The following is a 12,818-nucleotide window of genomic DNA, read 5'->3' as shown; positions in this document are numbered from 1 at the left end:
TCTGTAAATGACCGTCTCTTATACGATAAAGGTAATGAAAACAAAGTATAACGCTAACGAAAGTTACCATTCATTGTGTTGTCACACCTATACATGACGAACTCCTAGGTGACCCATCTTGCTTCTTCATTAAAAAGTGTGTCAATTTCGTCTTTGAGTAGGTACAACGTTTTGAAGCCACAGAGCAAAGCTGGGGACTCAGGCATTTCTAATAACGCCGGGATGCGCTCTTTCACGTGCAGCATTGAAGTAAATACGAATTTGGTTACAAGATGGCGTAGTATATGCCAACATTCCAAGACAGCTGCACGCACGTTCAGTCAACCTGCTCTGACCGAGATAGGGCACTATATTTTATTGAGTCTTTGATTAATCATATAAATATTTTTTTTCCAGGTCGATGGTGTCTATGTAATCGTCGGCGAATTATTAGTCGCCGTCGCATTATGCATCATCGGACCTGCGCCGTTTGTGCCAATGAAACCGTGAGTAGCGAGAATGCGGTAGTAAAACGTATAAATTGTTAAACATCCGACCTATATGGTTCGATTAAAAAAACACGACGTTGAAACGCTTTTGTGTGAATGTTTGGGTTAGTACTTGAGGCGTGTTTCTTCTAGAAATTCTTTTCTTTTCCTCTTTCGTTTTTTTTAGTAGATCATTTTCTATTTATTATACGGCGTGCAAGATCTCCTGCGCTTTGGTCCACCTCATGCGTTTCTTTACCCTCCAGATGCTCCCAAATTCTTTTGCAGCCAAACGATGACGATGCTGCCAAACGGCTGCGCGCGTCTGGTTTTATCGTCATCTCGCGTTCTCTACGCCTTTTCTAAGTCATGGTGTGTCCTTCCTCGCGTTCTCTACGCATTGTTTAAGTCGTGGTGTGCCCCTCCTCGCGTTCTGATGCGGCAAAGTCGTGTTTTGAAACACTTTCTCGCCGTAAAGTTTAAAAATTTGGTGTTTTAGTGTAGACGCAATAATGTTTTTATTTTTTTTTTTTCAGGAACCTTCGGTTAATCTATGCAGGGCAGACATTGTTGGGAATTGGCTCTGCAGCGATGTTCACGTGCTCTTACGCGCGGGCATTAAGATATGTCGTGTAAGTTTGCAGAACAATTTCGAGTTTGAGAGTAACGCGTAAGATTAAATAAAGTACAAAATACATTAAAGGTGCCCCGAGGAGGCTTCTCAGATCGGCTAAATACGGCGATAACTAACTCCCTGCTGGCTCTCACTATCCTAGAAATCCTCAAATCGTGACGAAGCGCTGCCGATTTCCTATTCAAAACAGCAATCGAAGATTGCAACACACCGAGGTCATCTCCTACGATGGGAGGAGCATGTTCTGAAATCACACTCTAAAAAAACGCCCGTGCGTCTGCTTTTCCGCACAACACATAAAAAGCCAATCACCGCAACTTACAGAGGCAGCTCAGCCAATGACGATGCCGAGACATATGTTTAGACCAAAAAACGCAGTCTGAGTTGTGACATTAAGCAATGCAAAACGTCACGCTTGCATTGCTTAATGTCACAACTCAGACTGCGTTTTTTTGTCTAATCATATGTATCGGCATTGTCATTCGCTGGGCTGCCTCCGTAAGCTGCGGTGATTGGCTCTCCGTATGTTGTGTGGAAAGTAGACGCCCGGGTCTTTTTTTTAGAGTGCAGGACCACCGTCAGCCAATAGCAAGCGAAGGATCCTCGCGACTCCGACCGGTGGAACCGCGGAGTGATCTTGGAATGTGCGCGGCTAGTTGGCCGTACATCCCGGACTACGATTGAACCCAGCGAGCGCGCGCTCGAAACCTGACGACCAAACAGATCAGTTCATATAGAAAAAAAAATACTTAGTGCGTTGTTTTTGAGATGATTGTTGAAGCAGTATTATGTTCCCTCTCCGCGAAAAAAAAAAAAAAGTTTTCTTTTTGTCTACTCTTAAATTTGTTTATCATCTACAAAAGCATACACATTTTGCAACAACACCGTATGCTATCTCAACAAAATGTGACGTTTTCATTGGTCACCTATCGTCCTATACTTGTGTCATCCTATGATGGACTAAATGCCAAAGCCAGGGGCCGCCAGGTTCAATCACGTTTCACGCTAAACTATGACATGCTTAGCATTGATTAGGAGTGGACGAATCAGGCTGCATAGCGGAAAACGCTGCGTCAATTTCTATAGTTTCGACATTGAAAGGCCTTGTATTTTGTGGCTTTGTTTGCAATGTAAAATTGTTGAGTCACTCAGTGCTGTTTGATCCGAACCACTGCCCGCACATCCCCATCAGTGATCCGAGACGCGACCATCGAAACGTGCATCGAAGCGAAACACCACACAATTTCTAAGTGGTTCGTGATTGGATTTGGCACTCCGTAGCTTTTGCCTTTAGTCCATCGTAGGGGAGACGAAGTAGCTGCCTGAAAATTGTTCGCTCTCATCGCCGGAGACCTCGGTGCGTTTGAGCGTTTTCTTCGGAACGCCGTAAAATGCTGCCCCTGCCTTATTTTTTTCTAAAACGAATTGATGTAGTGGTTTAAAAAGATGCGTAGCAACTTTCTCATTTGAACCCTATGCTTATTTTTTCTGAATCGAAAGCTCATTTGGAAATTGTAGTTATATAATTGGCTAATAATTTTCTTTGTATTTTTGCAATCTCTGATGTTTGCCATGGCTAGCAATGTTTTTTCCGGAAACATTTTATGTTTGTTTCTCAACACGCCTATTTTTAGGGATTTTCGAAAGCCTTCGGTGAAACACCCCTATATCATTACGGAAATAGCTTTGGGCGGAAAGTATATTAAGTGGCATAAAGACTATGAAGTCGCATTTTCGTGTTTTTTGTCTCTCTTCCTCTTTCTTTCTCGTTTTCTCCACCTTTTTCTTTCTCTTTATTTATATATTATCTTAAACCCTCCTGAAGTCAATATAATAAGCATTCACTAGTAGGTTGACAATGACGTCCGTTGGTTTCCCCTCGCCCAGTATATTTTGGAGTTTTCATTAACCTGCGAAGTACGTGAAAGTAAACTGTAATAAACAAATGCTTTCATCCAACCATTTTGTGAAATATTTTTGATAATTGAATTAATGTGGTTTATTTTCTAAAAAATATATAGTAACCATTATATTAATAAATGGTAGTTAATATTCTAAAAACTAGGTCATACCAAAGTTTTCTTTAGCTGCTCTCTTCCTCAATTGAGAGAAAGTAAATTGAATTCGAATCCAAATCTCAAAAACCATTGTTCTTGTTCTCAATACAGAGGAAGGGCAGGCTACCCCGACACCTCACACACAAGGGACTTTGTGTCCACCACATTCTACCAGTTCACCATTTTAGGGTAAGAAGGTTATTTTGCGCCTGTTCAAGTTACCATCCGATTCCTCGCTTACCTGTCGAAAAAGAACGAAAAACTTCCTTTTTACGGACATGCCTATCTCAGCACAATCGTCATATCAGAATTTAAAAAAAACAAGGGTCAAACTAAATAGCTGATTCTTTTTCTTTAAAAAAGAAAAACACAGGATTTACAGAAACCCAGCTCAGTCTGCGAGGGAAAAACTATTTAAGGCTCAAAATCGTAATACTCAGAAATTATCTCTGCTTTTCCAGCAGTCAGTAACAAGAACGAACAGCAGAAAAAACTCTGATTCTTTTGTTCATACCACAGTTTATAAAATTTTCAGCAAACCAAAGAAAATTTGTTGATTTAAAAAATATTTATATGCCTTTTCCAATATTCTTTAATGCCGCGCTCCTCCAGCCCGGTTTTGACTCAGCTCGAGCTCGGACTTCGTTTGTTTTTGTTAACGAATACACGACTTTCTATAAACAACATAACTTGGTGCATCCTCGACACCGCAATTTAGTGCATCGCACAAAATTTTGAGGTTTTATGGTCTAGTGCACATGGGACGAACACACGCCCAATTATAAATCGCATTTTTGTAATACAGTGTTTCCCACCCGGTTCCTTTTCGCTAGGACTGTCGCAACACCGCCATTAGCAGGGTTCCTCGTGACTAGCTACGGATACCGTCAAGCATCTATGGTCACCTTCGGAGCTTTGCTGATATGGGTAAAACGGAGCCAAGCATTTGTCGCATTTTCCTTGGTGCAAAAGAGATGCGTGAATTTTCACTGTGTTAAAAAAACATCCAATGTTAAGGAAACATCCGTAGCTCTACCTTTTTATTCGCTCATACAGGTTTGTGCATAACAACTCTTTCCATCCGTATAACTGTTTTTCCACACCTTCTCTTAAACCTCGGTGCGGCCGGGTAGGGGCTCTAATCCGGACACTTGGCTAAAACGTAGGCGGGAAGTTGGACCGACGTGATTGTCCGGCGCTAAGATCAAAATAGCTATATATATATATATATATATATATATATATATATATATATAGTGGGCATGGTTGGCATAGGAGCCAAGGGGCCGAAGGCGCATGTGTAGCGAAGTGAAAAACTCACGGTGAGAAACAACAGGCAGCGTAAGTTTAATCGACAGTTTCGCCGAGAGACTCGGCCTCGTCAGGAGATGACTTACAAGTAACTTGTAAGTCATCTCCTGACGAAGCCGAGTTTCTCGGCGAAACTGTCGATTAAACTTACGCTGCCTGTTGTTCTCACCGTGAGTTTTTCACTTCGTTATATATATATATATATATATATATATATATATATATATATATATATATATATATATATGTATATATATATATATATATATATATATATATATATATATATATATATATATATATATATATATAATATGGCTATTTTGACCTCAGCCACAGAACAAGAGTAAAAGATTGAACAAAACTATAGCTCTCAATCATATATATATATACATACATACATATAATGGGGAACTATAGTTTTGCTCAATTGTTTAGCTGGTACACTTACCTTATTAATTTTTTTTTCTTTTAAGATGGGCTTTAAGTCTGCAGTGCTAACGTAGGAGCGGACGGGAATAACTTTTTTTTAATCTTTTTCCTAACCACCTCACTCAAAGCCTGTATTTCTGTTAATCCCAACAAAAAAAAAAAAAATTTACGACCCGGCGTTTTACGTTTAGATGAACCGCGGCGAACGCTACCAGCGTTCGCTGCGGTTCTGGTGCCGCTTGTGTGTCACGTGACCTTCGTTCGGCTGGGGCGCTGCGACGCACGGTGTGCGTGGTTACATGATCCGTTGACAGAGCTTGATTGGCTGGGTTCGCTTGTTGCGTCATCCGCGGTTTATCGTAAGGTAAGGCGTTGTATAACTCGGTTTTACCCGAGGTAGGAGCAAAGGCCTATGACAGAACGCATGCAGTTACGCAAAAGGAAAGCGCAGAGTCACCTTCAGTGTTGGGTGAAGTACATCTAAAAATGTACTTCAAGTAAATTACAAAGTAAATGAGACGTAGTGTTCTTTAAGTAAAGTATTAAGTACACTGTGTGCAACATACTTGAAGTAAAGTACTATAAATACAATGTACGTTCAAAGTAGACTGCAAGTATTTAACACGCTCTTTCATGATGCTCTTGAATTCCCCTATACAGTGATTTTTTAACTGGTATGCATTGCCCAGTGGTAATCAGGGGTGCATGACCTATATTTTCAAAAACAGCGACGAATATTTGATAAAGTCAAGTGGCCATAGAGTAGTTATTTTTTGGAAGGGAGCCAAATTCAGAAGTCCGTCTTCTTAATTTGGCGCCCCTTGCACTGGATTGTTGCACCAAGGGGGTTAAATGTACTAAGAGAGAGCATGACGTCAGCCCCGTAGCTTCCGCATGCAATCCTCTCATGGAGCAGTTTCCTCTCCTTAATGAAAAAAAAACAGTGAGTGTGCAAGCGAGCTGGTGATAATTAATCATAATGTGACACCTGAGATTGGGGTGTGAAAAAATTAGGGAACTTTCAAATAGAAGGAAAAGACAAAGGAGAATGTCTCAAAACATTGTGACGTTCTCCTCTGTTGTCTTTTACTTCGACTTGAAAATATAATTTTTCCGTACCACAGTTTAAGGCGCTAGATTATGATTAATTTCTCTCTCATAATATTTTAAACCTCCTTGCCTGCGTTGCCCGACCGAGAAGTAACGAGAGTTCTGAAAGCTACGGGAACGCCGCCCCCAGAACAAACGGAGCGATGCGTCGTCTGCTCACTTTCCTGGTGAGAGTAGAATATCCCTCTCAGTATTTCTTCGGAGTTGACAAAGCATCATTTCGTGATACAAATGTAGCAAAATCAAATTTGGGGAATGTTCTTTTAAGTCGGGAATTGCACTTTCTTCGGAAAGTACCAGAAAAAATACTTTAAGTAAAGTAGTGCAAGTATATACTCGGAGAAGGTACTGCTAGTGAAGGACAAGTTTACTAAACCTACCTAAAGTAGTACTTTAAGTACAATGTAGTTAAAATACTTCCCAACACTGGTCACCTTGTGTGATTCGTGCTTAAGTGGATCAGTGAGCTGTCATACAAGCACGAAACGACAACTAACCCTATGACGTTGCGCGGTCGGCACTGGTCGATTGACCGCAGTACACTGTTAGCAAAAATAACACGCCCAGACGTGTAAACCGTTGTCCCATAGCGGACACGTCGAAACGTGTTCGTTTTACACGAGGCCATCTGTGTTTTTCGTCTACACATGAGGTGCTGTGTAAACTTAACACGCTACACCGTGTCTGCCTTCCGCAAAACCGTTTCGAGCGTGTTCCTTATGAAACATGGCGGCCAGCGGCCGAGAACAGGCGAGAGACGAGCCCAGCGAGCCGCGCGCCTTTCAGCCGAATTGAAAGCACACAGGGTGCGTTAGTTCTCTTTCGATGTCTTTTATACACAGTAAAGTCTCCAAGCGGCGGACGTAGCTACTTGCAAAGGTACGTACGTGCGTTGTCGGCGGTCGGCGGCGTCAATAGCTTCAAAGAGCCGCTAGACAAAAAAAAAAAAAAAAAAGCGAATGCCGAACTTACATGGATAAATAACTTGAGCAAACTATTTAGAATCGGGCGGTAACTTGCGCCACCTATCGAGATTTCTAGCAGCCTGTTTAAAAAAAAAAAAAAAAGACGAGTCTGTTAACACTGCGAACGACCACGATTACACAGCAACCCTACATACAACGCAGGCAACACAGCACACAGCTACACAGCACCGACATGTACACAAACACAACAACCGACACTACGCCCGACACTTCCTACTCGATATCCATTTCTCCCCGCGGCGCATATAAGCTTGACATGTGCGGGTGAGCTCTTTGGTCGCTGACCATTACAGATTTATAGAAGAATACACAAACCACGGCGCAATGGACTGCCGTGTGTTAGAACTGTTTGCATTTAAAAAGTATGGAGGCAAAATCTATAATGTTAGTCCGTTGCAATAAATAACGATATGTTAACAATAAATCTTAAACCGGTCATGAAAAAGTTCAAATTTTTGTTATTTTCTTGCTTGACCAGTGTTATGAGCAGTCCGACTAGCTTGAATCAGATAGGAAAACAAATTATTGGGATTTTGTCATTACGTATACAAAAATAAATGAAAATGATCCTTGCGCAAAGCATTTTTTTATATATTTTTGTGAAGGACATCCGGACATCCGCGCAACACTTCAATTCCGCTAGTTGCAGCAGTTGCAGTACGGGAGCAGACGCCTTCACTTTTGGGGCGTTTTGATGCAGTTTGTTGTCGTATGTCGTGTCGGTGTCGAGAAGAGCGGTGGGGCTTGGGAGTTTGTGACCGGTGTTATTCGTGAACACTGGTGTGGGGCGCTGATGCGTCTTTTTTTTATACTGCCACCACCCCGAACTTTGAAGATACACGGGCCCGTAGCAGTGCATTATGCTGAATCGCGAGCTCCTTCTCTGTTGACGTCGCTTTCCTGGTACCACTCGTGGATACTGCAAGCGTTTAAACAGTGTGCACCGTCTCGCCTACATCCCCGGTGACGTACTCGACCTGTTGAAACTTATTGCTTCCGTAATTTTAGAGTACGCAAGGCAGTTATCTCGTTGGTCTGGTTTCGGTTATAAAAGCAAGGCAAAACGCTCGTAGTTCCCGCCCTCAGTACACGTTGGACATCTTCCACACTTTGACACCGGATAACTGAATGAACGAGGATTTACATTCACTTCCGAGGTTACTTTCGCCGCTTCCTCACCGTTGAGCAGCAGGATGAGCTGGCGACAAGCCGCGGATGAAAGGCTTGAGCATCAACAACCCAAGCGCACTCGGTGCCGATGCGGGCGACGCGGGTTTCTGTCAACCGGGAGGCCAGCACAAACCGTGACCATTCCAGCTCTTCGTCATGACACGGTGTTGCAGAGAGCAGGGTAAAATACAGCTACACGGATCACCGAAGCAAACGACTGCTATCTTAAATCTTGGCTTGTGATTGCGCCTTTGTAGTAGATCATCTTATTCGTTTTGCTGGAGAGACGCAAACGACGGGCATAACAAAATCGCTTGCACATTTCGCATATCTCACAAAAGCATTTACCCTGTCACCTTGCGAAAAGCGCGAAATACGGAGTCCGCACCGTCCTAAGCTTCCCGTTTTTTACCTGCTTTAGAGCAGTTTGTACCTGCTAGTAGATATGCCTACTGAAACTGAAACAGGGCAGTGCCAGAGAGAAAGAGACAAAGTTGAGAAAGCTTGCTCGCTCTCCAATTTCTCAACTCTCAAGTGATTGTACCACAATAAATGCACCAACGCGTCTTCCAAAATAAAGAAAGAGCACTACGTTCACAACATAAAAAATGGTCTCAGTACATGCATCTGTGGGCAGGTAGGAAACCTTGCCCTAATTTATTCACGCCGCATGATTGGCGCAACAAACTCGTTGCAGGACCGAATCATCTACTCGAGCGGTGTGCGTCGCTATGCAAACGCAGTCCAACACGAAGCATAAAAAACGGCAGATTTAAGACAACAATCCGGAGTCCATTATTCAATTAAAACAACGGAATTTTGTTGAAAACGCCCGCTGCTTCTTACTCACGGTATGTGTCGGGATGCTTCCACAGTTTGAAACGGAACGAAGGAAGATTTACTTTTAAAAACGCTCGCTGCGTCCTCCCGGACCAGCTGGACCGGATCAGCTGACGACGACGGGACTGTACCCGCTGAACCTCCACCACGTAACAAACAATTTGCGCTCCGTGTTAAAAGCGTGGTACAAACAGACCCGGAATACAAAGCACCGCACCACACACGACGAATGTTTCAGCTCTTTTTCGCATCGCCGGGTTGCACCAAACAGAACGAGATCGCCGAAGTCAACGCCGCGCTGTCGTGAACCTTGGCTTGTGGTTGCGAACTCGTGGACCCTGTGACTCCCTTCGCTTTCAAAGCACACACGACGATTACGAATGCTACTTTCCGTAGCATTCGTAATCGTCGTGCAGGGGCACTTCTCCGGTCACGTCTTCACTATGTGCTCGCAAACTCCGAAGCTCTATGCGAAGCTTCTCGCCTCCCGTCAAACCAAAACAGTAGCGGCGCCATGCGTACTTGCCAGATTTTCTCCGGTCAAACAAAAACAACGAAAGCCAACCGGCGCTTGCTTCCAGCGTATGTACATCGGCGTTGCGCTTGCCCCGTGGCCAGATCGCTTGCAGTTGAAGGTTGAAGCAAAAACGAAACCAACTGCAATGTCACGTGTTCACATCAAGGACACGCTTTTTATATCCATTTTAACTGTTTGGAACGAATAATTAGACCCATAACTTTATTTGTGGTGTCTAAGAAACTGTTATCAGGACCCCTAAACTAAATACAAACATGGGCGACATGAGGGAAGCCGCATTGACATCGACCAGAAGATGGCGGCGAGAAACGGTAAGCGCGGGTTTGGCCAACGTCCTGCGACATGGCGCAATTGCTTTTGGTGCATATCTGTCTCCGAGACATGTTTCTTTCCGCGTCATTTGTCTCGACGGTCCTTTCTAAGTGTGTCCCCAAGCATTCCGGTGCTTCGATAGCCGGCAATGCCGCGGTCGTCGCCGGGGGCGATGCGTGTTATCGAGGTCGGCTACACGGTTATGCGTGTATGAGCGAACCAAAACACGTTTTTTACAACCTCGCATGATTTCTGAACGAATTATCCGTTACTCATCGTGTAAATTTATGGTAATTTGTGTAAATAGCGTGTTTTTCACCCCAAATATTCGCCAAATACACGGGACTTGCTAACAGTGTACGCTGGTAGCCTCGGCTACTCTCGGGCTCGCGGTGAAACGAAGTGTATCGAAATGGGAGCATCACTTGTGCACATAACAGTGCGCCGGCTGATTTTCTATTAGCCAGAGTTTTCAATGTAATAAAAAAGTGAGAAAACGCTTTTAAATCCGCGTTTGTGCTGACGTTTGTCGCGCTCTGTACACCGCCTCACGGGTCTGGAAATTCTTTTAGGCAGAACGCAACCACAAACATAAACTGGGGGGACGTAATTAGCAGTTTACTGATGTTATTTACGTATCACGCCACAAAATATTTCCCACTATCTATGTATATTTATACCTGAAAGAGCCCGCAGACGACACCTATAGCGACCATGCTGCCACTGCGCAGGCGCCGTTGCAGTGGTTGTAGGCTCGACGGCAGAAAGGTTGCCGTCTTGCACCTGTTGTATCTAGGGATGTCGCGCATTTCGCCGAACCTGAAATTCGACTGGAACCTCCGACTTTTTATCGAAGTTCGACAAAGTTCGACTTTTGAACAGTGTTGCCCAACTTTTACAACCGCATTTTGAATTTATGGCAAAGATAGATTTATAGTGTAGTTTACTTCATATTTTCTAAAAAATTACGAACGGTTTGGCAATACAAAAACATGCCTATGCGCTTTAATTTGTTTAATAATGCGAAAGAATGCAACAACATATACCCAACAAATATCTTACCCATCCTCCGCGGGGTGGCATCAGTTCGTTTTCAATTTCCTCCCGCGCGCATATCGTAATACGTAGTCCAACTTCAACCGAAATTTTGTGTAACTGGGCGTTAATTGTTACAAAAAAGTTGCAACCGTTTGAACTTCAACCTAAGCAGATGCACGACATCCCTGGTTGTATTTGCCCTTCTGTTGCTGTTGTTACAGTTGCTGCTTTGTTTTCACCTTAGTTTTGTATACGAGGAGGAATTTAGGGAGAGGCGGAGCCCAGAGCGTGCGGAGGCTTCAGAGCACCGAGCTCTGGTTGGAATGATTAGTGCCTAGACGCAAAGCTATCTAGCCGTCATTGTCTCTACTCAGTCTTCGGACGCCAGCGAAGGCCGAACGTCAGCGTCCCGCATTTGGCGTTCGTGTTCCAACGCGTTCAAAGAGTGTGTAAAGACAAAGGCAGCTAACTTTCTGCCTTCTTACTAATCATTCCAACTAGAGCTCGGTGTTCTAACGTCCCAAAGCCACTCTCATCTCCTCCTCTCTCCCAATTTCTTGCCGAATGACCTGTCCCGTGTGAAAGAACGAAAAAAAAAAATTAATCGTTTATGTATCTTCTTTGCGTTACCATTTTGACATGCCATTGTGTCTCTTTTTTTAGATGTGCATCGCTGGTGGTGTGTGGCTGAGGACAGCGTGCCGACGTATTGCGACCAAATCGTCGGAATATGAAGTATTGTCGGACGAGAGTGAAACTAGTACAGCCACAAAAGAATCCCCACCGCTTAAACAGGAGCAAGGCCAGAGCAATTCAGCCTTCCATGTGTAGTAACAGTTTCCTGTATATACTCAAATAAGTTTTAGCTTGTAAATAAAACAAAAACTATTTAAACGCGATCTGCCACACCCCAGTGCTTATGACGACTTCTGTTAATCGCATTTAAATACATTTGGCTCCGAAAGATTTGTAGGAAGACCCACAACAAGCCAGTGCCATGAAATGTGCACACAATCACGTGCCATTCCACTCAGTGAAGGCGGAACAACAGCGGAACTGTTTAGCACACCACACAGACGCGACACAAAATTTTCAACAAAGGTACGAGCATATTTGTTGTCTTGATCGGTGTTCATAGTGACAAAGGGACACGTACACAGATTTATTGTTGTCTTGGTTGGTGGTCATTATTTACCTTGATCTGTGGTTTCTAATTTGTCTTAATCGGTGGATCACGTGGTCGCGATGGTGGTGACGATGGCCTTGAGGTCGCTGTGGTGCACAACGTGGCCTAACTATTACGACGAGAGAAAGGAAGTGCAGTAGACATATTGTTAAATTACCCAGGCATCAAGTAGAATGCAGGGAATGGTGTTCCACGCGCCGCACGTGCCGGCGTCTCCAGCAGTAAATGTTTTAAGGCAAAAGCCTAAAACAAATGGCACCTTGCAGGTGCGTTCGTCAAAGCTTTATTTTGGTTATTTACTTTGAATCTTTCATACGGGGAAGGCGTGCACGTGCGGTGCGTGCGGTGGTGCGAGCGTAGAGGTTTTGTTCCTGCACACGAAAACTCCATGGAACCCTAGCCATAATCAGCTTCGCTGTAAAATAAACAACGGAAGTAAGATAGGAGCAGGTCGGACAAACTCCCGTGCCCACAGTAGCGTTTGAGTGGGTTGGGCTACGTTGCGTGAGCGTATTTGAGATGCAACTGCAGGTTACCACGTAAACATCAACCGTTTGTTTACTTTGCTGCGATAATTCTAAGTCGTATATCGATGTAAGTTGTTAAACAGCTTCTGTGTGACTGAATTTGAACAGGCAAAAAAGTGGGGCCAACAATTCACGTATAAAATTCTGCACGCGTATGAATATACGCACGCGCCATGTGCATGTGAACTCATAATCTCAGGGTGCAAACCA

General features: G+C 43.7%; 1 long non-coding RNA gene across 1 annotated transcript; it reads left to right on the top strand.

Moving 5' to 3' along the window:
* The first annotated feature begins 3,304 nt into the window (after positions 1 to 3,304).
* On the top strand, positions 3,305 to 11,680 carry LOC121048132. Its single transcript, XR_006077895.1, has 3 exons — positions 3,305 to 3,347; positions 3,992 to 4,085; positions 11,559 to 11,680. It is a non-coding gene; the product is annotated as an uncharacterized LOC121048132 (long non-coding RNA).
* Positions 11,681 to 12,818: the final 1,138 nt, after the last annotated feature.

The sequence above is a fragment of the Ixodes scapularis genome, unplaced genomic scaffold, assembly GCF_016920785.2.
Source record: "Ixodes scapularis isolate PalLabHiFi unplaced genomic scaffold, ASM1692078v2 PGA_scaffold2__306_contigs__length_199485367, whole genome shotgun sequence".
Taxonomy (NCBI): domain Eukaryota; kingdom Metazoa; phylum Arthropoda; class Arachnida; order Ixodida; family Ixodidae; genus Ixodes; species Ixodes scapularis.
This window is presented reverse-complemented; position numbering and strand designations above follow the sequence as displayed.